At 38.7% G+C, this 25,796-nt stretch overlaps 1 protein-coding gene across 2 annotated transcripts in view; it reads left to right on the top strand.

Moving 5' to 3' along the window:
• Positions 1–25,796, top strand: part of PCCA (propionyl-CoA carboxylase subunit alpha) — a 263,757-nt gene that overhangs the window by 41,719 nt on the left and 196,242 nt on the right. The gene's annotated exons all lie outside the window — the stretch shown is intronic.

Below are 25,796 nucleotides of genomic sequence, written 5' to 3'. Positions count from 1 at the left end.
CTTTTTTTATTCATAATCTCCTTACTTCAGTGGGATTTTTACATACCACAGAAACTGATATATGGCCCTCTTACTGATTTTTTTTTTTTTTTTTTTCCCCAAGCTCACCCAATCTTTTTTTTTTTTTTTTTAAGAGGCAGTAAGAGAAATTGGTTACTATTTTTAAGAATAATTTCTACTTTTTATAACTCAGGGTAGAAACGCAGATGAAGAATTTGCTTCTGTAAAGCTTCTGTGAGATCTTTTCTGTTCTTAGCATTTGTGAAGTAACTTCTGTGTTTTCCTTGACTGTATTACTTTCAGTTCAAGTTCTATTTGTAGTACAGATTGTTATAGTTTAGTTGGTTCTGGAACGTTAGATAATATTATCAATAGTAAGCTATTTGGGAATTAAATGTGTAATTATTTTGTTTCTTATTGGCCGTGCTTCTTTAGAACAAGCAAACAAGAAAAAACAGTATAGAGTCTGTGTCCTTCTGGTTGCTGTGTGGTGCTAGAGTTCTGTTAAACTTGAAAGGAATTTAAAACACTTGGCATTTGTCAAGTTTTACCAAATCTAGGATAATGTCTTCCATGTATTTTCATATAGTTTAACAGTTTTTTTTTCTCCGTACTATGCAATGTACCAGAGCCTCTTTTTTAAGGGGAGGATTCCTAGTTAAATTTATAGCAATATTCCTACTGGGTTGTACCAGAATGGTGACTGGCTTTACTTGGCAGTTCCTTGGGCAGAGAGGAACAGAAGTGCTATTTTGTGGTATATTTTTGCTGCTTTGGAATGTGATAGTTATTACTCCAAACTGGGCACACTTCCTAGTAATCTGGTTATTTAGATATGTAAATTACAGTATTGTTGACATGACAGTCTGGAACAATTTTTTTTTTTTTTTTTTTTTTTTGCAAGATGAAGTAGAAATGAAGATCAAACATTCCTATAGATCCTCTTCCCCTTCCTTCTCATCTTTTCACTCAAATGCTTCAATACTGACCACATTATTTTAGGAATTCACTAGAAACACTTTCAAATTTGGATTGCTGCAGTCTCAAGGTAGCTTCACAGAATCCTGGAATCACCAAGGTTGGAAAAGACCTAAAAGATCATCCAGTCCAACCATCCACCCATCATAATACTCACTAAGCCATATCCCTCAACACAAAATCCGAACATTCCTTGAACACCTCCAGGGTTAGTGACTCCACCAGCACCACCCTCAGCAGTCCATTCCAGTGCCTGACCACTCTTTCAGAGAAGTAGCATTTCCTAATGTGCAGCCTAAATCTCCCCTGGTGCAGCTTGAAGCCATTTCCTCCAGTCCTGTCACCAGTTACATGAGAGAAGAGGCCAACTCCCAGCTCACTACAACCTCCCTTCAGGAAGTTATAGAGTGCAATGAGGTCTCCCCTGAGCCTCCTCTTTCCAGACTGAACATTCCCAGCTCCTTCAGCTTCTCCTCATAAGCCCTGTGCTCCAGACTCATTACCAGCTTTGTTGTCCTTCTTTGAACCCGCTCCAGGGCCTCAATGTCTTGCAGTGAGGGACCACTAATACTGGAAAGTATTATTGTATTGTATTATTGTATTGCATTCTAAATCATTTCACAAACTTGGTGTGGTCTGGTACATAAAGCAGAATTTGTTTTATTCTATTTTGCTTTCTCAAACACAGGACTTTAAGTCTCAATTAAGTCATAACCATGCTTCCCTTCATGTCAGTTACTCTACAGTATCAAACCCCTAGTGGGAATTGGGAAAACGATCTGTCTTTTTATCACTGAAGACTACTTCTATTTTTTTCAGACAACTTGATTAACATATTCAGGAAAAAACTTGCCTGCTGTTTCTCTTCTTCATTAAAGCCTATAATAAATGTTACAAAAATGTTGTGAAGTTGGCAAGGATGTCTTTTTGTTCCATTTTTTTCTCCCCATGCCTTGATTTGCATCCATGCTATTTGTTATTTGCTGAAAGTAATGATGGACTTGTGAAACCTGTGTTTATTTCCTAGGTGCATATCTGTACTTGTAAAACAAGGCTACCTAGATTTGGCAGTGGAGAAAAAAGCTAAATGTTTTAAACTCACCCTTCTGTCTGTAAGAGTGGTAATGAGCTCAAGTGAAGCTTTGTCTTCAATTAACACGAGGAGGGTCAGTTCAGATGTAATCATACTGTGCATGATTTGAACAAAAGTGTGTATTTTTGTTCCTTACTGCACAAATGGTTCACGGAATAAGTGCTCAGCTTTAGATAGTCCTTGTAAAGGATTGGATTGACACATTCAGAGTATTGAAAATCGCCATTCTTTATTTTTCTTCTCTATACTCAGTTTTATTACTTTTAGAATGGGAGGAAACAAACATGTTGAGGATTTCAAGTGAGTTATTCATTGGCTCAAAAACAAATGATCTAAAGGATGATTACGTGACACCTGGCTTATTTGTCATAGTAGTCCAATAAAAAAGATGGTGCATCGCCTCTTCAGATGTGTCTGTTGTGGTTGCTGTTATGCTACAGAAGGGAATTCACTGTATTTATATAATGAAGTCAGCTAATGATTTTGTAAAAATGGAAGGTCAATTCCTTGAAAATTGCTATTTCAATGTAATTCTTTTGGAAACTTTTTAAGATTAAGAGCAGATATTTGGAGTATGTTTGTTACATAGAAGAACAAAGTGTGTTTCTGGGCAAGTGGATGTAGCTTCTTAGAATATGATCGTCATAAATGTGAGCTATGCAACTCAGCCTTTGAGATGCTCTAAAAAATTGACTTACATATAAAGGATCTGAAGTTCAGTTTACAAGCTGTTACTTGTAGTTTATGCATACAACTTTATATGAATGTAAGCAGGATTTTTCTTCATATATAATATATGCATAATTGCATATTACTGAGTTATAAGGGAGACCTCATTGCACTGTACAACTTCCTGAGGGGAGGTTGTGATGAGGAGGGGTTTGGCCTCTTCTCCCAGGCAACAAACAGAACCTGAGGAAATGGCCACAAGTTGGTATCAGAGGAGGCTTAGGTTGGACATAAGGAAGAACTTTTTCTCTCAGAGAGTGGTCAGGCACTGCAGTGGCTGCCCGGGGAGGTGGTGGAGCTGCCATCCCTGGCAGTGTTCAAGAGGCGTCTGGATGAGGAGCTGCGAGATGTGGTTTAGTGCTTGTGGCAGCAAGGGTAATGGGAGGATGGTTGGACTGGATGATCTTACAGGTCCTTTCCAACCTTGTGATTCCATGATTCTATAAACCTAAAGGTGCAGTCAACCTGTTGCATATGTTAGCAGTTCGTATTTTTAATCTCTCTTTTGAGAGGACATTTTGTTCTGTCATATCATAGAAGAATTTGCTAGTGACCTCTGAATTTAGGTTAGCTTGCTTCATGTTTCCCTTTATACAAAATTAATGCAGACCTTTTCTGAGAAGGCTATTGTTTGCAGCAGGCCTTTGAAATCTGGTGAGGAGAAAACCTTGAGTCTAAAGATAAGCCTTTTGGTTAGCCTATTGTTGGATGATACAGTCATCTGAAATTGCTGTTTTCCTTTCCTTTGACTGTACAGAGCAGCTGGGGGGTGCAGTGAGGGAGTGGGCATACTGAGCCATCTCTTTATGTGAATGTTGAATACTTGGGTACTGGCCCATAGTCCCTGTGACTCTTCCCTTTCCTGCCTGGGTAAAGAAGGGAGCAGGGGGGAAAAACAAGTGACAAAAAATGAATGTGAGACTGGATTGGCCCAGGCATTCATCCAGTTTAAGTATATCTCATGTTCTGTCTGATGTTTAGCATCAAGCAGGAGTCTTACTTCTGTAGCAGGAATTTATATGTATTTCTGCTTCATGGCAATGGTTAGAAGCCTAAATCATGATGCATGACAACTCAGTGTTGCAGTTGTTGATAATGGGATGGATTTTTATCTTTTTAATTAAAGAAAAAGAGAAATGCATTTCTCCCAACTGTTGCAGAAGTCCCTTGGGAAGTTGCAAGGTGGTGGTATGGACAGAAAGAAAAATGGACTAAATGAACACTACTTCCTTGCAAAATATAGTATGGAAAAATGCCAGTTTGCAGGATTTAAGTCAGTGTGTATATGTACTTTTGTACATGAGATAGAGTTCTTGCCTTCACAAATGATGCATTGCAATGTTTCTCCCTAGAGCCTATGCAATTTGTGTATAAAGTAACTTTAATTCTTAGCATTTATATTTGTAACTTTTTACCTGTACTATTCTTCTTTTGAGTGCATTCTTGATAATGCTGTCTGGCATTTTCTTTAAGCAAAGAAATTGCAGACTATGTTCTGCCATCCCTCCCCTCTGTACCAATGGCCATATGTGCAGTGGGGCAGAAGTGTTCAATTTTGGAATGAGATACGGATCTTTCTGGAATACCTAGCGAAACCTTTTTCTACAAGTCTTTTGTGTCCTTTTTAGCAACTACAATTTGGCAGGACTAAGGGGAGAACAAAGCACCCAGCACTAGTTTCCTTTACCTTTGAAGCTAGATTAACATTCTTGGTGGAATTAAAAAAAAAAAAAAAGTCAGTGTGTTATCTGAAATTGGCAAGCAATACACATAGAAGTGATTGTGTTTGAAAATGGTTGTAGGCTTGAGATGAAAAAGGTAAAATGAAGAATGAAGTGTATCATCTTCTGTAAGGAGATGCATGTCTAACCTGTAAGGAACTTTGTTCAGGTGGATCCATAGCCCAGTTGAGTTAATTGTGGGATTACCGCATTTTTAAATGTGAATTTATAGTGACAGCAGGCCTTTAAATGCTAGTTTATGGCTTTATTGTTTGTAAGTAAAATTGTGAGGTTACTTTATTAGGATTCACTGTAGATTATAGTTCTGGGAAGCATTGGGTGTGATTCATGTGCTATTCCCACACAAACTGCCAAAGAAGTAGTCAGTGTAAGTGGTTGGCTTTACTTGTGCCTTCTGACAGTGATGGTAAAAAAAAAAAAAAAAAAAAAAAGCAGATTTGGAAGCCTGATATGAAGCAATCTCATTTCAGAGGTTACATCTTTTGGACAGACCTATTAATATGGATTATTTATTCTGTCCTATGGTATTTTCAAGCCAAAGCAGTCTTTTTTTTTTTTTTTTTTTTAAAAAAAGCTTAGTCTCAAACCTTCAACTTGTTTTATTCCTATTAAAATGTGTACATAAAACATAAATATATAAACACAAAGCCTTTTTCAAACAGCCAGATACTGCTAGTGATACTGTTGATCCAGGAATTATGATCCTGCATGACTTCTGAAATGATTTAGGACTGTGCATGTGATTAAAAAACATTAGTGATTTTTGCATATCTAGACTATCATAAGCTGTTTAATATTTCACATGAGATGTATTTCAACAGCAGTACTTTCAACAGTGCTCTTACTAAGATGTGTGGTTTTGTAGATGAATGGATTTGTAAATAAAGAATCATTGCCCTGACGTGCGGTATCATTGCAGTAGCTCTGATTACCAGGCTTCTAAAATGCTTGGTTCAATCATCTTTCTTCAAATGTTTTGAAATCTGCTTATGAGAATAAAAGATGCTCTTTTTCCACTATACATAGCTGTATATGCCTATATTACTTTTTCCTCATCGCAATAACAGAAGGCTTCAAAGCATTACACTTGCTTCTTCTTTTATGTAGGTAACATTTTCTTTCTACTTCTTGCATTTTTATTCTGCTATTGATTTGCAGTGTTGCAGACAAGCTTGTCTGATTATGACAAATTCTGTCTGTTTTGTTGTATGGTGATTTGTTCATTTGTCCTGTTTCAGTATAATTGATGTGAGTTGGTATGGCAACCTTGATAATGTGTTATGGGTCTGCTCCTCCTGTTTCTAAATCAGTATTTACTGTCCAATTGCTACCAGTGGAGTTAGATTGGACTTGACACATCAACTCTTGACTGTATTTTGAATGAGAATCCCATTGCCTTACCACTTCTGTAGCTTAGAATTCAATGAAAGTAGTGCTTTCTTATTAATAACCACTTCTGTTTTCTGTCTTCATATTAAGAGCTAATTTACACTGTAACAAAGGATGGTCTATGTTCAGTAGTCTTGCACAGCAAGATTGCATTGCCTCTTGCCCTGACACTGGGCACCACTGAGAAGTCTGCTTCCATCCTCTTTATGGTCTTCCCTGAGGTATCTGAGGTATCCCTCAGGCCCTCTCAATCTCCAAGCCTTCTTTTTTCCAGGTATAACAGTACCAGTTGTCTTTCTTCAGAGGAAAGATGCTAAAAAAAATAAAAAAATAAATCAATGAACACACACCAAGAGAAAGCAATTTGACTGTAACTTACCTGGTCTGTTGATAACAAACCTGTAGCCATTATGAAAGCCATGATGACTCTCAGGAAGGACTAAGAATTTAACAAGTAACTTCCATGTGCATAAGTGTTTAGTGGTTTAATTTATAAGTCTTTAAAATAATTCTCTGGAACTTTAAAGTACTTTAGTAGTGCTCTCTATTATGAATGCATTTGCCTTTTCATTTTCATTAATTTTGTTTGAGGGATTGCTTCACTTGTTGTGCAAATAGACTAAGCTTGCATGTTCTGTTTCCGCTTCAGAATGAATGACAACGATCAGTAGCACTGATAACTGAGTAATGGGTTGTCTGAACAATCCCAACTCATCCTTAGGTGTACTGGAATGACTGCATGTGCATATAACTTCATAGGGCTATTCTGTAAGAATGATTCATTTGTTTAAAAAGCAAAACCACGTAGCTACCCCATTAAGAGTCTTCGAGCTAATATGTGTAATTGTGGTGGAAGCAAATAGGAGAGCGTCTTCCCAGCTCGAAGTGGAGGCATATTCAAACAGTTGATACTTTGGAAGTAGGATATAAGAAATAAGAGGGGGAAAAAGTGAGCATCTAAAGGTGTTGACTTATTTACAGTTATCACACTATTTGACAGAAATCTTAAGAATAGGTGCTTAAATAGTTTTGAAAATCAATTTTGTGCTCCTTGTCTTTACAAGACAAGTTTGAAACTTAGATTAAAAATAAAGCTGTGATCAGTATATACATATTTCTGAGCAGGCATTTTGCATATTTATCCATCTTGATTTTTACATTGGAACTGTGTAGGGCACAGACACCTACTGAATAGCATCTCACTATTTAGAGATGAGAACTTTAATTGATGCTAAATTACAGCTTTCAGTACACACAGGGTTAAATAAAAAGGTTGCAGTAGTATCTACTGAGCTTTTTGCTTTAATGTGCTCATTAGCAGTAGCAGGTCCAGGTTTTAGCACACGTCAGTAATTTACATTTCATTGCTGAGTGGGTGCCCTTGTTCAAGAGTTGTTTCTAAGCCTGATGAATATACTTGTATTGGGAATAAACTGAGTAGAAGAATTGAAAGCCAAGTACCCTGCCAGGCTTTTCAATGGGTACTGGAGTTTCCAGTGGGTCACTGATTAGTAATGCATAGAGCAGCAGGAAAATACAAAGATAAGGTCTGGAAGTGTTACTACAGGTAGGCTATAGCATCAAACCTCTCTTTGTAACTACTTTTGCAGTTTTCTTTAAAAACCTTTCTTCACAGGCCTTCTTTTAATCTGAGAATATGGTACATTGGGTAGACATCCCAACTAGGTTACTTAGTTGTTCAGAGGTGGCATAGTAAAGTGATTGTTTCTCAGAGAGTCCTAGAGACAAATGAAGTTAGAGGCTGTACAGTTTCCTGCTATCAGATTATGATGACAGATCTCTGTAAATATTTGCTCAAGCCCTTTTTTTCTTTTTCGTGCTTTGTCAGATGCTGGCTTGGCTTGGAGTTAAGTATGGCTAATAGCTATAAAGATGAATATATGTGTTGGGTTGCAGTAGCATTGTGGTTGGCTATTGAGATGCAAGACAAAGGTTGCTAGCATTTGGGGAAGAAAATGTATGCTTTCATGTAGCAACAACTTAGTTTGGTAGTAAAACAATGTAATTATCTAAATGTATTTTTGATAGGATGATATTCTTGCTGTTTTCAAAGCTGCACAGACTGTTTACAGATCACTATGTGGAAACAGATACTGTGAAATTCTGTTTCTCTTTGTAGAGAGTCCTGTGTATGCTTTCTGTCCAAAAGATAGGTATTGCTAAATTTACACTTGCACGCAGAGAACTGTGCATCTCTACTCCATATGCTGGTTAGAGGTCATACTGACATGTTCTTCAGAACTCCAGCAAAAGAGTTGGCACTTTGCTTCCCACTCACTTTCTAAGGTATTGTGAATGCTGTTTATATTCAAGCTACTTATTATACAGTTTGGGGATGGGTAATGCATTAAACATTTAGAATGGGGGTGCGGAGGAGGGGGAGAAGCAAAAGATATTCCAGAACATTCTTGTGAATAAAACCTGCCAGTTCATTCTGTGAATGGTAAAGAATTTCTTCCTGATACCTTGTCTAAATCACAGAATCACAAAATGGCCTGGGTTGAGAAGGACCACAGTGATCATCTAGTTCCAGCCCCCCTGCTCTGTGCAGGGTTGCCAACCACCAGACCCTTGAATGCCACCAGGGATGGGGCATCCACAACCTCACTGGGCAACCTGTTCCAGTGCATCACCACCCTCTGAGTGAAAAAACTTTCTCCTAATATTTAACTTAAACCTCCCCTGCCTCTGTTTGAAACCATTCCCTCCTTGTCCTGTCACTATCCACTGTTGTAAACAGCCCTTCTCCCTCCTGTTTATATGCTCCCTTCAAGCACTGGAAGGTCACAGCAAGGTTTTCCCAGAGCCGCCTTTTATCCCGGAATCACAGAACGGCCGGGGTTGGAAAGGACCTCAGGAATCTGATCTCTAGTCCCCCTGCCACATGCAGGGCCACCAACCTCCCCATTTAATCATCATAATCACCTCCCTGTCCCTGCTGGCCTCCCCTCTTTTGATGGAGCCCAAGATACCATCTATCCTCTTCCATTTTAAAGCCATTTTCCCTACTCATGTTGTTACATGCTCTCCTAAAAAAGGCTTTGCTGTAGGCCTGTTCAAGTACTGGAAGATCACTGTTGGATTCCCTGGGACCTTCTGAGGCTGCAGAGCCCCAGTGCTCCCAGTCATTCCTTGTGAGGTGCTCCAGCCCTGATCATCTTCATGGCCCTATTCTGGGCCTGCTCCAACAGCTCCATGTCCTTCTTGTGTTGTGGGCTCCAGACCTGTATGCAGTACTCCAGATGAGGTCTAATGGAAACACCGTAAAAGGGCAGAATCACCTCTGTGGACCTGCTGATCATGATTCTCTTAGTGCTACCCAGGATATGGTTGACCTTCTGGGTTGCAAGTGCTGCTTTGGTCACATTTGGAATTCCCTTTGTTAATAGATGCTTTTTGTATGGTCTGGGAAGGGTGATATCTTCACCATTGTATTAACAGACAAAAGGAATCTTAAGTGGTAACTTTAGGACCTCAGCTGATCCGGTCAGTGTGACTAGCCAGTGACTAACAGCTTATGAGCTAACAAGTGATTGCGTATCTATAGTTACTGCTGGTAATATTTTTCCCACCTCTAGTTACAATCACAAACTTTTTATGGAGTTCTACACTGTTTCCAAATAAATTGATGTCAAATCCTTTTCCATGTGGTTGAGACTTTTTCCGGTTCTCTGCTCTCAAAAAGCTGGATAGCGCTCACTGCTCCCCATGGGAAAGACATTGACATGAGCAGGAAAACAAACAGTGGTGTGTGAGTAGAGCTTGCCTGAGAAAGGAGAATAAGTATCTTACACTTTAAACTTAAAACTGTTTCGTTTTCTCTAGTGACATCTGGCATAAAATATTTTCAGCTTCACGTCTTAGTGTTGGACTTTGTGGTTCTGTGTGGCTTAAATGAGAAAGGGTTTGGAATAAGGGCTCTTCACCCTGTGCCGGTTCAAATTCTTCATTGTAAGTTTATAGAGGGAAAGACTTCAGTACAGACTGAGCTCCCATTCCATGATAGGTCTTTTCCTGACCTCATGCTTCCCGGTGTTTACTTAAATGAATGGTGCTACTCTGTGTGTTGCTGTGCTTGTTCTCTGAGTAAGTTTAAGCTTTATTCTGGGGCACTGCATACTGTGCATCGGTGTGTATATCTGTCTTGAAGACAGGTGAACTGTTTGCTTTCTAGGAACATGGCTCTTTGGTATTTTGATCCTTTTTTTGACTGACTGATAAAGAATTGCAGTTTGGGTCTAGCTATTTTATGTATATATTTTATATAATAGTATTTTATATATGTGAATGCTATGGTAATATGCTACTGCACCAAACGTAGCTTTGGTTGAGTTAATGATTATTTGATCTTTGGAACAGGATTCAACCTCAGATAAAATTAAGAGATGTCTTACTAGTTCTTTGTGTGGGTTGTGATTTTGATTTTAATCTAAATTTTTAATTGTCCACTTCTGGGCTGAGAGGTGGACTCTCATTCAAATTGGTGCAGTCTACATCTGTGCCTGTCTTTAAGGAGGATCAAAACACAATTCTTAAGTATCTCAGTGAATATTTTTATTCCTCTCGAAGAAAGAACATGTTATTTTAAGCTGATGTAGAACTGAAATGGATGAACTTTGCACGATGGCTGCTGTTATTCATGTTTTGATAGTCTAAATGCATTTAGCAGCATCTTTATCATCTTTTGGGCAGAAGAGTGTCTTTCTATGCGTAGGGTTATGCAAATACTGCATGAGCTCTTGCACGTAGTGAAGCTGGAAATATACTTATGCATGAGGGCAGCTCCGTGATGTCAGAGGTGTATGTTGGTGGTATGGCAGTAGAGGCGAAAGTTTCCCAACAATAGGATGAGATTTAATGACTTCAAGTTGCACCAGAGGAGATTCAAGTTGAATAATAAGAAAAGTTTCTTCTCAGAGTAGTGAGGCATTCGAAAGGCAACCCAAGGAGCTGCTGAAGTCACCATCTCTAGAGTTGTTCAAGAAGTGTGAATCTGTGGCACTGAGGGACATGGTTATTGGGCAGTGTGGTGATAGGTTGATGGTTGGTCTTGATGATCTTAATGGTCTTTTCCGACCTTTATGATTCTGTGAATACTCTGTTAAATTTTGTTGCTGTGCAAGCGATGGCAGTCTGATGAAATGACACTTGACATGGATTTGTGTATGAAGCAAAGGTGCACTTTGAATTCCTCCATACGGGGGAAAGAAGTTGTACTCATTGACATTCATCAGTGCTTGCTGCGTGTTTGTGGAGACCAAACAGTTGCCACAGTGCGGCGGTGAGTGGTGCATTTCAGCAGTGGTGACAGTGGGTCCCTCTGCTGTTGCGGTTTGTTTGAGTGCAGCATGCAGGCTCTTGTCCATACCTGGTGAAAATGCATAGCTGATGGTAGTGTCTGTGTTGAAAAATATTGTTTCCGAGAGCTTGCTCTATCAAATAGTGTTATTGTGCTTTTTGTATCTGTTGTAGTTCCATGGAAATAAATAGGAAACTTCTGAATGACTGAATTACTTTCAGGGTGACCTACATAAAGGTAGAATGTATGTTTTTTTTTTTTTTTTTTTTTTTTTTTGTTTTAGCTTTTTTTGCATGCAAGAGCTGCTTAGGAACCCAATGCGTAAATTTGCTTTTTAAAGACGGGTGAGAAGAGTGATGCCTTACCTATCCAATCTGGACATTGAGAAGCTTGGAAAGAGTAAATTCTGCCTGAATTTTTGGGCAAGGGTTCTTGATTCGAGTCTTCTGTATGAAACACCTTTTCATCTTGTATTAAGTAACAGTTACAATATTACAGCATTTATTTCTCTTAATCTAGCTCTTTGAAAGTTCTAACCTTTTGCAGATGCTTAGGGAGACTTCTGTGCAGGAAATGTGTGGAGTGGAAGACTTGAGTCCAACAAGATTTAGAATTCAACAGAAGTATATTCAGTGTTCTTATGTTGAATAGTTAGGAAGATTTCCACTGTCGTGTGGGGACTAGCTTTGCTTCCCTACTTTGCCAGTACCAGAACTGTATGTATGAGATAAGCTATAATGTTTTATCTACAAGATTTTGTTGTACTTCTGATGTTCATATTAAGTTAGGTTGTATAGTAGATTCTAGTTGTGTTTTCGTATTTTAAGGCAGACTTTTTTACTTACTTCAAACTACACAAAACACTTTCCCTAGTCATTTAAGTGCTTGATAACTTCAGGGTTCATTGCCCCTGTACATTTTTCAAATTATTAGCTTCCTAATGCATACAGCTTTAATTTACCCCCTGCTGATAGACTTAAATGGGTTTTCAAGAATTTTGAAAGTGGACTACTATAGTTGTATTTCAGTGTTGCTTCTGACTGACATAGAATTTCTTAAGTAGCCTCCACAATTAAAGTGATGGGAGGTTCAATCGGCTCCTACGGCAAGCTAAAGATTCTCTTGAAATTAGATTTGTATTTGGTTTCCTGGTGTTTTTGCTCTGCTTATTTCTGATGGTTTGCTTGTTTTTGAGTGCTTTTCCTCCCAAACGTAACTGAAATGTGTTGTAGGCTGCATCTGTTTTTCTAATGTTAAATGTTTAATGACAAAACCCTTGCTTTCCTTTATGAAGGAAAGAAGGAAATCTGATGTGCACCTCACAGCATAAAAAAACCAAATCTGTAAGGGGCAACTTAAATAGTTGAGTATGTTGTATCTATGAAGATGGCTTTACCAAGTACTTATTAAGTTTTGAATGTAATTATAGCTATTTTTTTTGGCTCAAAGTGCCAGGAAGCAACAGAATTATTTTTCTATGAACTGAAGCTTCCATTACAGTTTAGAATTATGGGAGTAAGGACCGAGCATCTGCAGCTCATTTGTGGGTGAACTGGAGTCTATACCACTTCTATCAGTATTCTTCTGCCATGTTTCTGTGGAAAAATTGTTCATAAGGAGTTCAATGTCATGCATTCTTCTTGTCTTGTACATAAAACCAAATGTTGTCATCCTTTCACCCTGTTGTATCTCCTTTCTGCTTATTGTCAAGTTTGACTTCAGTTAGAGTCCTGCACATACACAAATCCATTTCCATTGTTCGTGTTCCATTGAAAATGTGTGGCTTGAAGTTGATACCAGGTAAAGAAGAGTGGAGGAGTAAGAAAAAAGCTCTTTCCAGTATATTAAATTTACAGGTTTTAGCTGTACTGAGACATCTGTATTATCATTCAGTGCAGGATTTGTTTCTTTATAGATGTAACTCCGTAAGTGAAATATTTGTAATGCCAGATGTTGTTGATGTCATGTAAATGGCACATCAGTCTTGATATACAATATTATGAAAATGGAATTATTGCAACCGCATCTGAAAAGTAATGAAAGAAAGCAGCTTTTTGAAATAAAGTATTCCCTTATAAGGAGTTACTAGTGAAAATATTCATTGCATCATGTTCTGTTACCATGAAGTAATCTGAGGATTGCATTCCACTCTAGAAATGATAAACTACCTTAGAATCCAAACAAAAGTTACTACATTAATAAATTAAAGGAGTTGAAATGGAGATGGAAGTTGGCAAAAGAGAAAGCTGGGTAAGGAACAGATTTCAGCATGGATAAGTTAAGCTGTTGCCCACGATGCTGTGATAGCTGAATGCCATTGCTAAAATGAGTGAAATAAAATGTTATTAAATAACATTTTAAATGTTACTTTTGGGAGTTAAACTTGACTGTTGAGATTCCCTTGATGACTTAGTCTCCTGTTGGATTGTAAAAACATGTTTTAATCCATTATTCCCGTAAGTGAGATGGTGGGGTTCTGCACTTTATGTTTACAGCATGAAGTTTCACATGTGTGTGATCTAATGTGCTTAACATCAAAGTTAAAACCACAAATTCCATAATTAACACAGTAACTTCCACGATGCAAAAACTGAGGCTGATCATGTGTGCTGTGTAATTGCAAACTACATAAGCTGAACATCAGTTTTTTAAAATTGGAGTATCAAAATCACCAAGGTTGGAAAAGACCTTCAAGATCATCCAGTCCAACCATCCACCCATCACCACTAATTCTCACTAAACCACGTCCCTCAACACAAAATCCAAATGTTCCTTGAACACCTACAGGGTCGGTGACTCCACCACCTCCCTGGGCAGCCCATTCCAGTGCCTGACCACTCTTTCAGAGAAACAGTATTTCCTTATGTCCAGCCTATGTCTCTCCTGGTGCAGCTTGAAGCCATTCCCTCTTGTTTCATCACTGGTTACACAAGAGAAGAGGCCATGATTACAGAGCTTGTACTTGATAACTTTAGAGGTGAATTATGAGTAGTTACCTCTAAGAAATGCAAAATAACTGTGATAGTAAGAAATGATCTTAGGAATTGAGTAGTTGGTATGTTATACATTATTTTTTGGATTGCATTCTTCAAAGAAATTTAGCATTCAGCTACATTATGTGCCTAGCTTTAGCTGATAATTAAGCTGATAATGGAGATACTTCCAGTGTGAGTTTTCTAAGGCGATTCTGAAACTCTTTAAAAAAAAACCAAAAACTCTGAGCTGCTTGTCTGTGCTTAACATCACATTATGAAGGAGGCTCTACAAATGCTGGTGTTTGCTATATAGTAGTGCTGTTTCTGTACAACAGAAAGCACTTAATTTTTCACATCCTGTTTAATAATTAAAGTGTGTGGAACTGATGTGCATGTCTGTGGATTATAAGGGTATGCTACATCTTGTGCAAATGGTATATGTATCTAGATCGAGAAAAAAATGCTTAGTATGTTAAACACTGTCAGATTCCTTTTCTTCAGTACCTAAAGAGCTCATGGGTTTCAAATTTATTATGGTATGCACGAGCCTGAATTGAAACTCCATACATATGAGTTAAACAGGAGCTGTCACTTTACTAGTGCTCAGAATTTGTTTGTGAGAAAGTCTGATAGAAAAATGGAGTTATGGCAGAAGTGCAGAATACTTAACCAGTTCACAGTAACATGTATTTGAATAAAATACGATACGATGGAAGAACTTGAGAGACATAGGTTGAGCGTAGTTTCAGTTCTGTGAACAGCAAGAAGCTCCTGCTTGAACTGTTCATACAACTGAATAATAGAATGGTTTGTGTTGAAAGGGTTATTTAAGGTCGCTTAGTTTTGGCCTCTCCTGCTAAGGACAGGGATGCCTTCCACTAAACCAGGTTGCTCAGAGTCTCTTCCAGCCTGGTCTTGAATGCCTTCAGGAAGGGAGAATCTGCAGCCTTTCTGGGCAGCTTGTTCCAGTGTCTCTGCACTCTTGCAGTAAGGAATTTCTTCCTAATACCTTGTCTGAATTTACTCTCTTCTCCTTGACCTGTTGCAACATGCTTTCATAAAGAATCCTTCCCACCATTCCTTCTCTTCTGGTACTGGAAGTCTGCTTATCTGCATATCTTCCTTCTAGGGTGTCAAATACAACCCTCAGCTTGGTGTCATCTGCAAACTTGCTAAGGGTGCACTTGATCCTGCTGTCCCTGTTGCCTACAAAGATGTTAAATAACAGCAGTTCCAGCACCAGTTCCTAAGGAATGCCATTCATCACTGGTCTCCACTTGGACATTGAGCTGTTGACAGACACTTTGCACAAGTACCGGTGGAGGATTTCAGTTGCTCTTTATCCACTGATGCTCATTATCACTGATGCTTGTTCAACCTGGAGAAGAGAAGGCTGCGGGATGACCTAATTGCAGCTTTTCAGTACCTAAAGGGAGCCTATAAACAGGTGGGGAGTTAACTCTTTGAAAAGGTAGTTAACAGCAGGAGGAGGGTTAATGGTTTTAAGTTGAAGGAGGGAAAATTTAGGTTGCATGTCAGGGGGAAATTCTTTACAGAGAGAGTGGTGAGGTGCTGGAACAGGCTGCCAGAGAGGTTGTGGATGCCCTGTCCCTGGAGGTGTTCAAGGCCAGGTTGGATGGGGCCCTGGACACCCTGGTCTAGTATTAAATGGGGAGGTTGGTGGCCCTGCATGTAGCAGGGGGTTGGAGATTCATGATCCTTGAGGTCGTTCTGTGGCCGTTCTGTGATGCTGTTCCCTCATAAAAGGCCATCAAGTTTGTTAGATATTACTTGCCCTTGGTGAAGCTATATTGGTTACCACTAATCATCTCATTTTTAGGGCCTTCAGGAGGATCTGCTCTATGACCTTGCTAGGCACAGAGGTGAGACTGGTTGGCCTGTAGTTCCCTAAATCTTTTTTTCCCTTCTTGAAAACGTGCTTATGTTTTCTCTTTACCAGTCAGTGGGAACTTCACCAGACTGCCATGACCCTTCAGATACGATGGCTAGTGGCTTGGTGGTTTTGTCCACCAGTTCCCTCAGAATCCATCGATGGATCTTGCATGGGCTTGCGCACCTTCAGGTTCTTTAGATGGTCTCATCATTAACATCACGAAGTTCCTTCTTCCAGTTCTTGCCTTTGCTTTTTGCAGCTTGGGTGGTGAAGCTAGAACCGTTGACTGAAGACCAATGTGAAAAAGTCACTGAGTACCTCAGCTTTCTGTGTATGCTTCTTCAATATAGATTATTCTTTGCTTTAGTGTAGCTGTTCATGTTCTTGATGTAATGCTGAAGAATGAATAGCAGTGAAAATAAAGCCCAGTATCAAACAAAAATTTGTGGGGAAAAAAAAAGAGGAGATGGAAGCAGCTAGGTTATAACATCAATCACATTTTCAATTGTTCAACTCTTAAATGGCACTGGATTTTTTTATTTCAGGTGTGTGGTAGCGGATGCTACAGGGTAAATGTAATTATATTACAGTGCTACTGATGTCTGTTGAGTTTATCTGTATTAGAGCAGAATCCAAAGAATTTACTATGCTCACTAAATCCCAATAGTAGTAGATGTCATACATATGTAAAGAAAAGCTGGTTTGTGCTTCTCCTTCCTTCCAATTCTGTTAGCATCTGAGGTAATGTAAAAAGGACTAACCTAAGAGTCAATGGAATGTTCTGAAGAAAAAAAGCCTTAGCCTATAACTAGAGAAATCTTAATCCTAGTATGTACAAAAATAAACAAAAAAAACCCCAAAACAAATTCTCCTCAACCCCATGGCCCACAACTCTCTTAAATTCAGAAATCCAGGCAGTTCATGTGGCTAAACAAAGCAGCATTCAAGGATCTTATTTTTCTCTCCTCTTTCCTGAGTTAGTGTCATGCTCCTCACATGGAAAGAGTCTGGTGTAGTCCATTTATAGTCATCTTTTCATCAGAAGTCTTGTTTAAAGTGTGAGCAAGGAAGGCCAGTAATTTTCTCACTTTGTGTATTCAAGCTTATACTTCATTGTATTTATTTGAAAGACTACTTAACATAGCTTTTATTTTTTTTAAAGCATAAATTCCTGGTGTTTAATACAAATTCCTAAAAAATCTCTAGTACTTGGATACTAGTTTCTGAACTGTAGCTCTTAAAATTAGAGGGCATAGTTTTCTAGGAAAGAAAGTGACAGCATTAGGCCCTGGTTTCTGTATTTTTGGAACTTCTCCTTCCTATAGATAATATTTTCAAATTCTTTTGGAATGTATTTGTATGCAGAGTGAGAAAGATTATTTATTCCAGACACGAGTTAATGAGTTCCTTATTGCCAGCTCTACTACGTAAGCTATTTTCTGTATGTGAGAGTATTGAGTATATTCTGTCAGATTATTTTTGCATAGCTGGTATCTCTAGCTCCCTTGCCAGTGCTCATTCCACACTGATTTTTGCTTTTAACTTTTTAATTTTCTGGAGAGGCGACAATGAATTTTATAGACACAATCTATCTAATAAATACACTCTTCAGATTGTGTTTTGTTTAAAACTGTTCACAGGGTCAAATTTTGGCAAGGGGAAGGAATAAATTTAACTTGCCTCTGAATAGTTAATGTGATCCCTTACTAGGATAATGAACAGATATCATCTTGGCACCATATTTAAAATAACCAAATATTTCACACCAGAGGTGATGATCTGTTTTAAAGCTTTGCCAAGCTAGTGCTTTATGTTCTTTGTTTGTAACACTGTGCTTACTTTGCTTCCACTTGAGACTTTTTGTGTCAGGTTTCAGTGAAGATCCAGGCAGGATGAGGGTCTGGGGAATGTTTGAAATATTTTTCATCAATAGCTCTGAAGCTCATCAAAATCTCTAGCTTGAAGCGGGTTCCCTGTCTTTCACCCATGAGAGATGTTACTTTTTGGGAACTGGGAAAAGATCTTCCTTACTGAACAGTCAGTAGGTCTCTCAGAGAGAGATGGTAGGCACTGTTAGGCGTTTTAGTGATGAGTGGGTTACTTTATAGGAGAGTGAGATGGAGCTTGTATGGCAAATGCCTTTCTGTTCCTGCGTCTTTCCTCTGGGGACTCCAGAGTGAATGTTTCGAGTCCCACCGCAGTTCAGGCTCTCAGTGGCACTGAGGTGAGACTGCAAGGCAGGTAGGAACAGGGCCTGCAGTAGCCATTTTCACTCTTAAACAGCTGCGTGAAGATGTAGTTTCACAGTATCTGTAAGCAAAACTATTACTATTGATGTGAGGAGTTGTTGGCCTTGATGACTTGTTCCTGCCATCTTTCTTACGTTGGGAATACTGTTTGTGTAATCATCTAGAGCAAGTTCAGAGATAATCCAGAAAGGCGAGTTAATGCTAGTGCCAGCAAAGTATAATGGGGTAAATATGAGAAATGAAGAGCTTGCATGTCAGGGTCTCAATTTTGTGGCAGAAGGTGCATTAGTTTGACTTAGAATGCAACGTTTCTAGACATTGGTAATTAAATTTGTTCCCTCTTCACATGAATGCCATCAGAACAAACCTACTGTCACTACTGTTATACAGTCTGGAGGGGACTTGGAGACTGTAAAATTGGGTGTTGTTGATTACATTGCTGAAATTAGACTTACTCTGGCATCCTGAATTTATTCTTTATGTGCATTTGTGTTGTTTTTATTGCTGCTATCAGTATCGTGTTCTCTGTCCAATTGCCTCCCCTGTTGAGCACAGAAAGTAGGCGGTGACTGAACAGATTCTGAACAGAGAAAAGGTGTGATAAGGGCAATACATTTGTATCTGGGATATGCCCGTTCTCGTGGCAGGTATGATGCTGATAAGTATTAAAAACCACCAAAAAAGTCCTAATCCAAACAAATAATAATAAAAAAAACAACCCCCAAACAAATACTGGGATAAACTTGTTTGATGTATCAATGTTCCAGATTAAGTTACAAAGTCAACTTTCCTTCTATTGCCTTTTAACTGCTATTCTTGTAGTATATTCTGCATTTGCTTTAAAGATTTTTCTGTGGTTTCATGAAAGTCATCATCTGTACACACAGACTCTTTGAACATCCTTAGTCATGATTTAAAATCTGAATTTTTCTAAGAATTCCCAAATAAATCTAGCCCAAGGAATAAATTAAGAGGTTGGACTTCTGGAACTTCTATTGCATTTCACCATTTTCATATGCCATCTTAGGTGCTCTTGAGACATCAGTTTTCATTTTAAAAAATAATTGTGGATATCTGACCAGTTTTCTGTTAGTTTCTTCCCTGCGCTGTTCATTGTCCACTCTTAACCTCTCGTCATTAAAGTGGGAACATTTGAAAATAAAGAAATATCAACTTTTTTTCAGAATTATTGCCATCATTTAATAGGTTAACTTCCTCCACAGGCTGAAATTTGGGAATGTAGGCCCTCATCCTGCAACTGTTTAAGCATATGTAATTTCAAGCACATGCTTATTTACAGGATCCAGATTTGTTTGTCTAATTACTTTATAGAATGAGTGAAGCCAGACTGTTCAACTCTCAGGACCATCTGTTGGGAGAGGTGGCAGGAGGAGAAGGAAGAACGTGATTGTGTATTTCCTAAAAAACTGTTCCACTTTTAGCTACTAGAGCAGATTTGTCTTTCAGACTCAGAAGCTGTCTTACTTGAGTTAATATAGTAGGTATTTTTGTCATGATGTTTTACCCTGAGTTCACAATGATTGTGGTTCATGGGGAACAGGGCCAGAAGGGGTTTTCATGGATTGGTTCATAAGTTCCTATAACTTCTCAAGTAAGACATTGATACACATCATTGACTTGTTTCATTTATGACACTGATGTAATGAGAGGTTGTTATCCCAAACTTGTAGCACTGTGGTTATTGTAATACTGATGTTCCATTATTTTGTTTAATAGACTAAAATATGCACAATTCCATTGTTGCTTATGCATGTTAGCCAAGAACTGTAATATACATAGTCGAAATACTTAGTGGTGTTTATGATCACATATTGTTCTTTGTTTTGTTTGTTTTTGAAGCTGTTTACCTTTAAACTGAAGGCAAAAGGCCAATTCTGCTTCTTTTATTCATGCAGGAGTGTGCAGGAGGACTACAAGAGTAGTGTTTGTTAGAAAAAAATATGTTTGCATGCATTCTCATTACTTGAAGATAACAAAAATATTTAACTTAATTTTATTAAGTTTGACTGCAGAAGTATCTGACTGTTTTGATTGAACATTCACATTTAGAGGACAATGCATTTGAATCACAGAATGGTTTGGGTTAGAAGGGACCTTAAATATCATCTGGTTCACCACCAGCTTAGGCTGCCCAGAGCCCCATCCAGCCTGGTCTTGAGCACCTCCAGGGGTGAGACATCCACAGCTTCTCTGGGTAGCGTGTGCCAGTGCCTCTCATTTGTTCTATCACTATCTGCCTGTGTAAAAAGAATTGGTCTCCCTCCTGTTTATAAATTCCGTTTAAGTATTAGAAGTATTTAAGTATTAGAAGGACTCCCCCAGAGCCTTTCCCTCTCCAGGCTGAACAAGCCCAGCTCCCTCGGCCCCTCTTTGTAGGAGAGGTGTTCCAGCCCTCTGATCATCTTTGTGGCCTCCTCTGGACCCACTCCAGCAGCTCCACGTCCCTCCTGTACTCCAGATGGTTTCTCACAAGGGCAGAACTGAGGAAGACAATCCTCCTCCCTGCTGACCACTCCTCTTCTGATGTAGCTCAGGGTAATGTTGGCTTTCTGAGTTGCAACTGCACGTGCTGTTGAACTTGCATGAAGCTTTTAATCCACCAGAACCCCAAGACCTTCTCTGTAGGGCTGCTCTCAATTTGCTGTCATCCCTGTTCTTAATGTCTACCATATTCTTCATGATGCAAGACGAGCTTAAATAACAATTGGAGAGAGAGCAATGTATGTACCACCAAAGAACTAAATTGGCTGTTAGAACATAATGAAATCCCTCAGAAACTTCTTAGAATACTTTCCACTATAAATAGGGAAAATCAGTTTTTTTCATTTACTTAAATGCAGTGTATTGAGCTCCTCTCAGTAGGCAGCTGTAAGAGCTGTTTATCTGTCATTACAGGGTAATTAGCCCACAGTTTTCTCCAAGGATTTGTGTGAATGATTTTAACGTTTTTTATTAGTCTTCTATTAGTAATATTATCGCGTGCATCCTTTTAAAAATAATGAAGGAGATAAGACAGTTGTGCTTAACAGAATTGTGAGATAGGATCTTTTTAGTATGGCTATATCGTCAGACACTTGTTGTCCTGTATGTGTATGAGTGTTTGCTCAAATGATGAGGCTGTTGCAGAAGTATCACTCCCACACTGCAGCTTCTTTTTTCCTCATGCTTCTGCAGCTGTTGCAAGGAGTTCCCTTTTTCACTGCTTGACCCAAGCTGTCTCTTCCCAGCTCTTTGTTGCATCCTGTGATGAGCTCCTGGTACAATTACATGAGCTCATCATTCAGAGATGGGAACCTTTGGGTGTCTTTTTTGTTGTTGTTGTTTAAAACACAAATCATTTTATTAATCTAATGGGAATTACTTTTGCTTTTTGAACTGAGGGAGCATCATAGTTTTGTCCAGAGGTAAAAATCGTAGAACCAGAGAATCCTTAAAGTTGAAAGGGACCTCTGTAGGCCATCTAGTCCAACTCCCCTGCAGTGAAGAGGGACACCACAGCTCAGTTAGATTGCTCAGGGCCTGATCCAGCCTCACCTTGAAGGTCTGTAGGACAGAGCATCTATGGGCACATCTCTGGGCAATCTGTTTCAGTGCCTCCCCATCCTCACTAATGGTCCTTCTTCAGTCCTCCTTGTACCTTTTCTGCACTTTTTTGCTGTGTACCTCCTAGTATGACTGGTGGCAGTCTTGGCTGGCAGTTGCACTTCTGCCCCTCCATTACTGGTGTCTTTTTATTAACTGCGTGGTCAGCACCTGCAGGTTTTGCTAGCAGGCAGTATGTTGGTTCAATGAATTAAACCTCACCTAGGGAGAGAAACTAACCCAGAAATTGTCCCAAAAGTACATCAACGTGTAGACATGCACCATTTTTTGGTTGATTTTGCTGCTTTGTCTTTAAGGAATATGTTCTAGTATGGCTACTTCTGCAAGCTAGATGTTATCTTCCCTCGTGTCAGAGCTGGCAGCTGTTTGTCAGGAAGTAATTTAGTATCTGTGGTGTGAGGGTGGGGTGGGGGATGCTGAATTATACCAGCCCACTGAGAAAAGAGAGCTTTCATTAGGTAGAATGGAGTTGTCCATGTTAAAACTTGGTCTGGGCAGTTGGCACAATCTCTTATGTATAAATGAAGTGTCATTTTTTCAGCGTCCTCTTTTACAACATTTGAGAAATGATAACTTTCAGCATAATTGGTGTGCTTTGCTCAACAGTTTCTCAGTAGATAGCATGGTTATTAGGAGATCATTCCAGGCTCGCTTATTGATACCAGTGATGCTTAACTCATCAGTGAATTCATGTTGGGAGCTTGGGCATTCACAGGGTTTGATTGGTTGTATGAACATACACTATCAACATGGTCTGACTTAGAAAACATTGTAGTACATCTGCGGAAATACTTGTAATTTCTTTTAACTTTATTTCTCTTCCTTCAGTTTCTGATTTATTAAAGAATTTCTTGCAGGCGTGCAGTTGATATCTTTTCACTCCATGCTCCGTGCAATGTCTCAACAGTGGTGCTAATTTCCTGTCATTTCTCAGTCTCTAAATGTATTCTCTTGTCTCTTACTCCTTAAAAACAAAAACCCCACAAAACGAACCCAACAACCCTAGAAGCTATGGCATTCAAAGTGCACTAATCAGACTACAGGCTTGCATTCATTTTCAGAGCTTCCCATACATCCTGTAGAAAATGAGAGGTAAAATAGCCATATGAGGAATAGTTGTTCCATGTCCATGCACTTTGATTGGTTCTAACATTGTTATTTGAAGTGTTTAGGCTGTACTTTTTGAAACAGTGTTCAAATACTGAAGACTTCATGCATGTGGTAAACTCAGTCCTTGGTAATGCATAGTGTTGGTTTGGCTAGAAGAATGCTCTTCTGTTTCCCCCTCATCATTCTATCCTGCTTTTTCTCCTCAAGAGCCTGTTTTTCATTTAGAGAAATGTATATTTTGTGTTAAACATCTCACTGAGCATTGCTTGCCAAGCTGAAGTTTTTTTCTAGCAGGCTGAAAGCCAAGTAGGCTAGAAAATAAAGTGCTGCTAACTTTCTTTACTGAATTTAGACTGTCTGGTAATTCCAAGTGCTTTTTTTCACTCTCAATTAAAAATACAGTGTAGGTGGAATTGTAATAATAAAAAAAAGTTTTAGTTTAAGAGAGATGTTGCTTTCGAAGAATAAATTGTACTTGAAGTGCTTTATTTGAGAATGCAGTTAATGATGTTACTGGGCTATGGCTCACATGTGTTCTTTAATTGATAAGAAAGCACATCAAGCAGGGAATCTCTCCTACCTTACTGACATGTTCGAGGTAGTTCCGTGCAGCACTGACATGTTGCATTTAAAACTGAGAGTTTACAAGTAGTGCTTTGTTTAATGCAAAACTGTGCGGTCAGGCAACGAAGACACTGGTAGAATTTTTGGTTTTGGATGAAAGATGAAATGGTCTTCGTGAAGCTAGATGATTGGGCAGACTAAGATTACACTTGTTAGTGTTTGCTATTTCCTTTGTGCATAACTGATTTCTTCTCTTTATCTTCGTGTAATCAGCAGCTATATCCATTTCCAGGATCTAATTGAACTTAATGAAGAAAGAGGTTGGGCTGTTAAGCTTCCACATTCTCTGCTCTTTGTGCCGGTCATGGTGCTAAAAAGAGATGAGTTAACGTAAACCTGAGTAGGCTGCTTAACTTTCTTTCTCTTCTGGAAATGTAGATGCAATAACATTTGCAGCTGAAAAGACTCATTCGCAGTTTCTAATGTTTAAGGATGCAAATGAAGCATTTTGTCTCTTCTGTCGCCTGGAGGTGTTAAGCGAGGAAACAGAAAGAGGTTTCTAGGATTAGTTCCACAGACTTCTTTTATCATGTTAAAATCAAGGTTGGTTTCAATGCCGTGAAGTGAAGAAAAGCAATGTGGAAACTATCCAAGGAAAATTCTTACATTTCATTTGTTTCTCCCTAAATTTTTGGGGGTATTCATTACTCCCTGTGAAATTGAATGCTCAAACTTCTTGTAAGACAGCAGAGCTAGTTCCTGTGCCTGCATAGTGGATGTGTGTGTAATGTTTTATAGGTGATAGAGCAATGCATCATTGACACTGGCATGCCACATACAGTATGCTAAAGTTTCTATTACAATAGCTTTACTTTGAGTAGAGCTTCAAAAACTTGGATAATTTAGATTTGCATGTGGGTTTTGGACTAAGGCATAAGTAAGTATACCATCTAAAGCTTTTTTTAAGTGAAATTATCAAGTAAGGCTTTAGCTTTGATGGTCCCATACAAAGTGAAGATTTACAAGAATAGAGCCCTAGTGGTATTTTTTCATTTTTCCCACCACATCTTAAAGCACTGAAGAAGTTTCTTTTGTGTGTCTTTCACTTGAGAAGATAATGATCTGGAAATTGACTAGCACTGTTTTCCACTCTAAAAGTGTAATGTACACTGCAAACTGTTTGGTTAATGAGACATTTTTGATTTTCGAATGCAATGTTGAATTGATGCAAGCACATTTACCCTTTGTACACTTACTGTATGGCAATATGGCTTCACAACTTGTTAAAGATTCAGATTAGGTTGATTCTTAGCTTTGACTCTGGAAACATATCACTTCAAGAAGGAAATGAGTTTTCAGCTTATTTAAGCCCTTTTTCTTTGCAGCATTTGTGCACAAGGTGATGTTCACCATCTAGATATACTCTGGCTGCTTCCTTGTGCTTATGCAGGTCAGAGAGGTGCAGTTGAGGTACCCTTAGACTGTGTGTATGCTGATTCAGCAACAGTGTCTGAATTTGTTTAAACTGAGCTTGAGTGTAATTTAACAGATTGATAACTTTCTTCCTGCCCTATGAATGTTTAAATATATGTATACTACAATTTAGAAAGCATGTGGGTTTAGTTACTTTTATACGTATGATACATAAACGTGTGTTCTTCCCACATTCTTAGGATGCATTTCAGGCAAGTTTAAGTGGACCGGAGTAAGAGGGGCCTTTGTTTGATCCTTTGTACTTCAGTGACCAATGTGAGCACATTCACACCAATATGAAATAAATGAAATGTGTTTCTTATAGTGGCTTAAAAGAAGTTTGTTGACCTTTGTAATGGGAAGAGACTCTCTTAGTAAATAAGTGGCCTCTAGCTTTCTTCCTTTTTCTTTTGGAATGACTGCTGAGCATTCTTCTCTTTTTCTTGTTGAAGATAGTGATTGTGAAAATGCTTTAGTGTTCTTTAATTTCAGTTCTGAGCGCTGTGACAAACTTCTCAAATGCAGCTGTGGTCAATTTCAGGTAAGGCCTTTTCACTCTGTTAGCTTTTCCATTTTTCAGATAAATACTTTTAATGTGTCATTTTCTTACAGTGTATATACACCTATTTAAATCAAGTACAGAGATTGAATGGTGT

Source organism: Tympanuchus pallidicinctus, unplaced genomic scaffold (assembly GCF_026119805.1).
Source record: "Tympanuchus pallidicinctus isolate F22 unplaced genomic scaffold, pur_lepc_1.0 scaffold6, whole genome shotgun sequence".
Classification (NCBI taxonomy): domain Eukaryota; kingdom Metazoa; phylum Chordata; class Aves; order Galliformes; family Phasianidae; genus Tympanuchus; species Tympanuchus pallidicinctus.
Note: the sequence above shows the minus strand (reverse complement) of the source record. Positions and strands in the feature narration are given on the sequence as shown.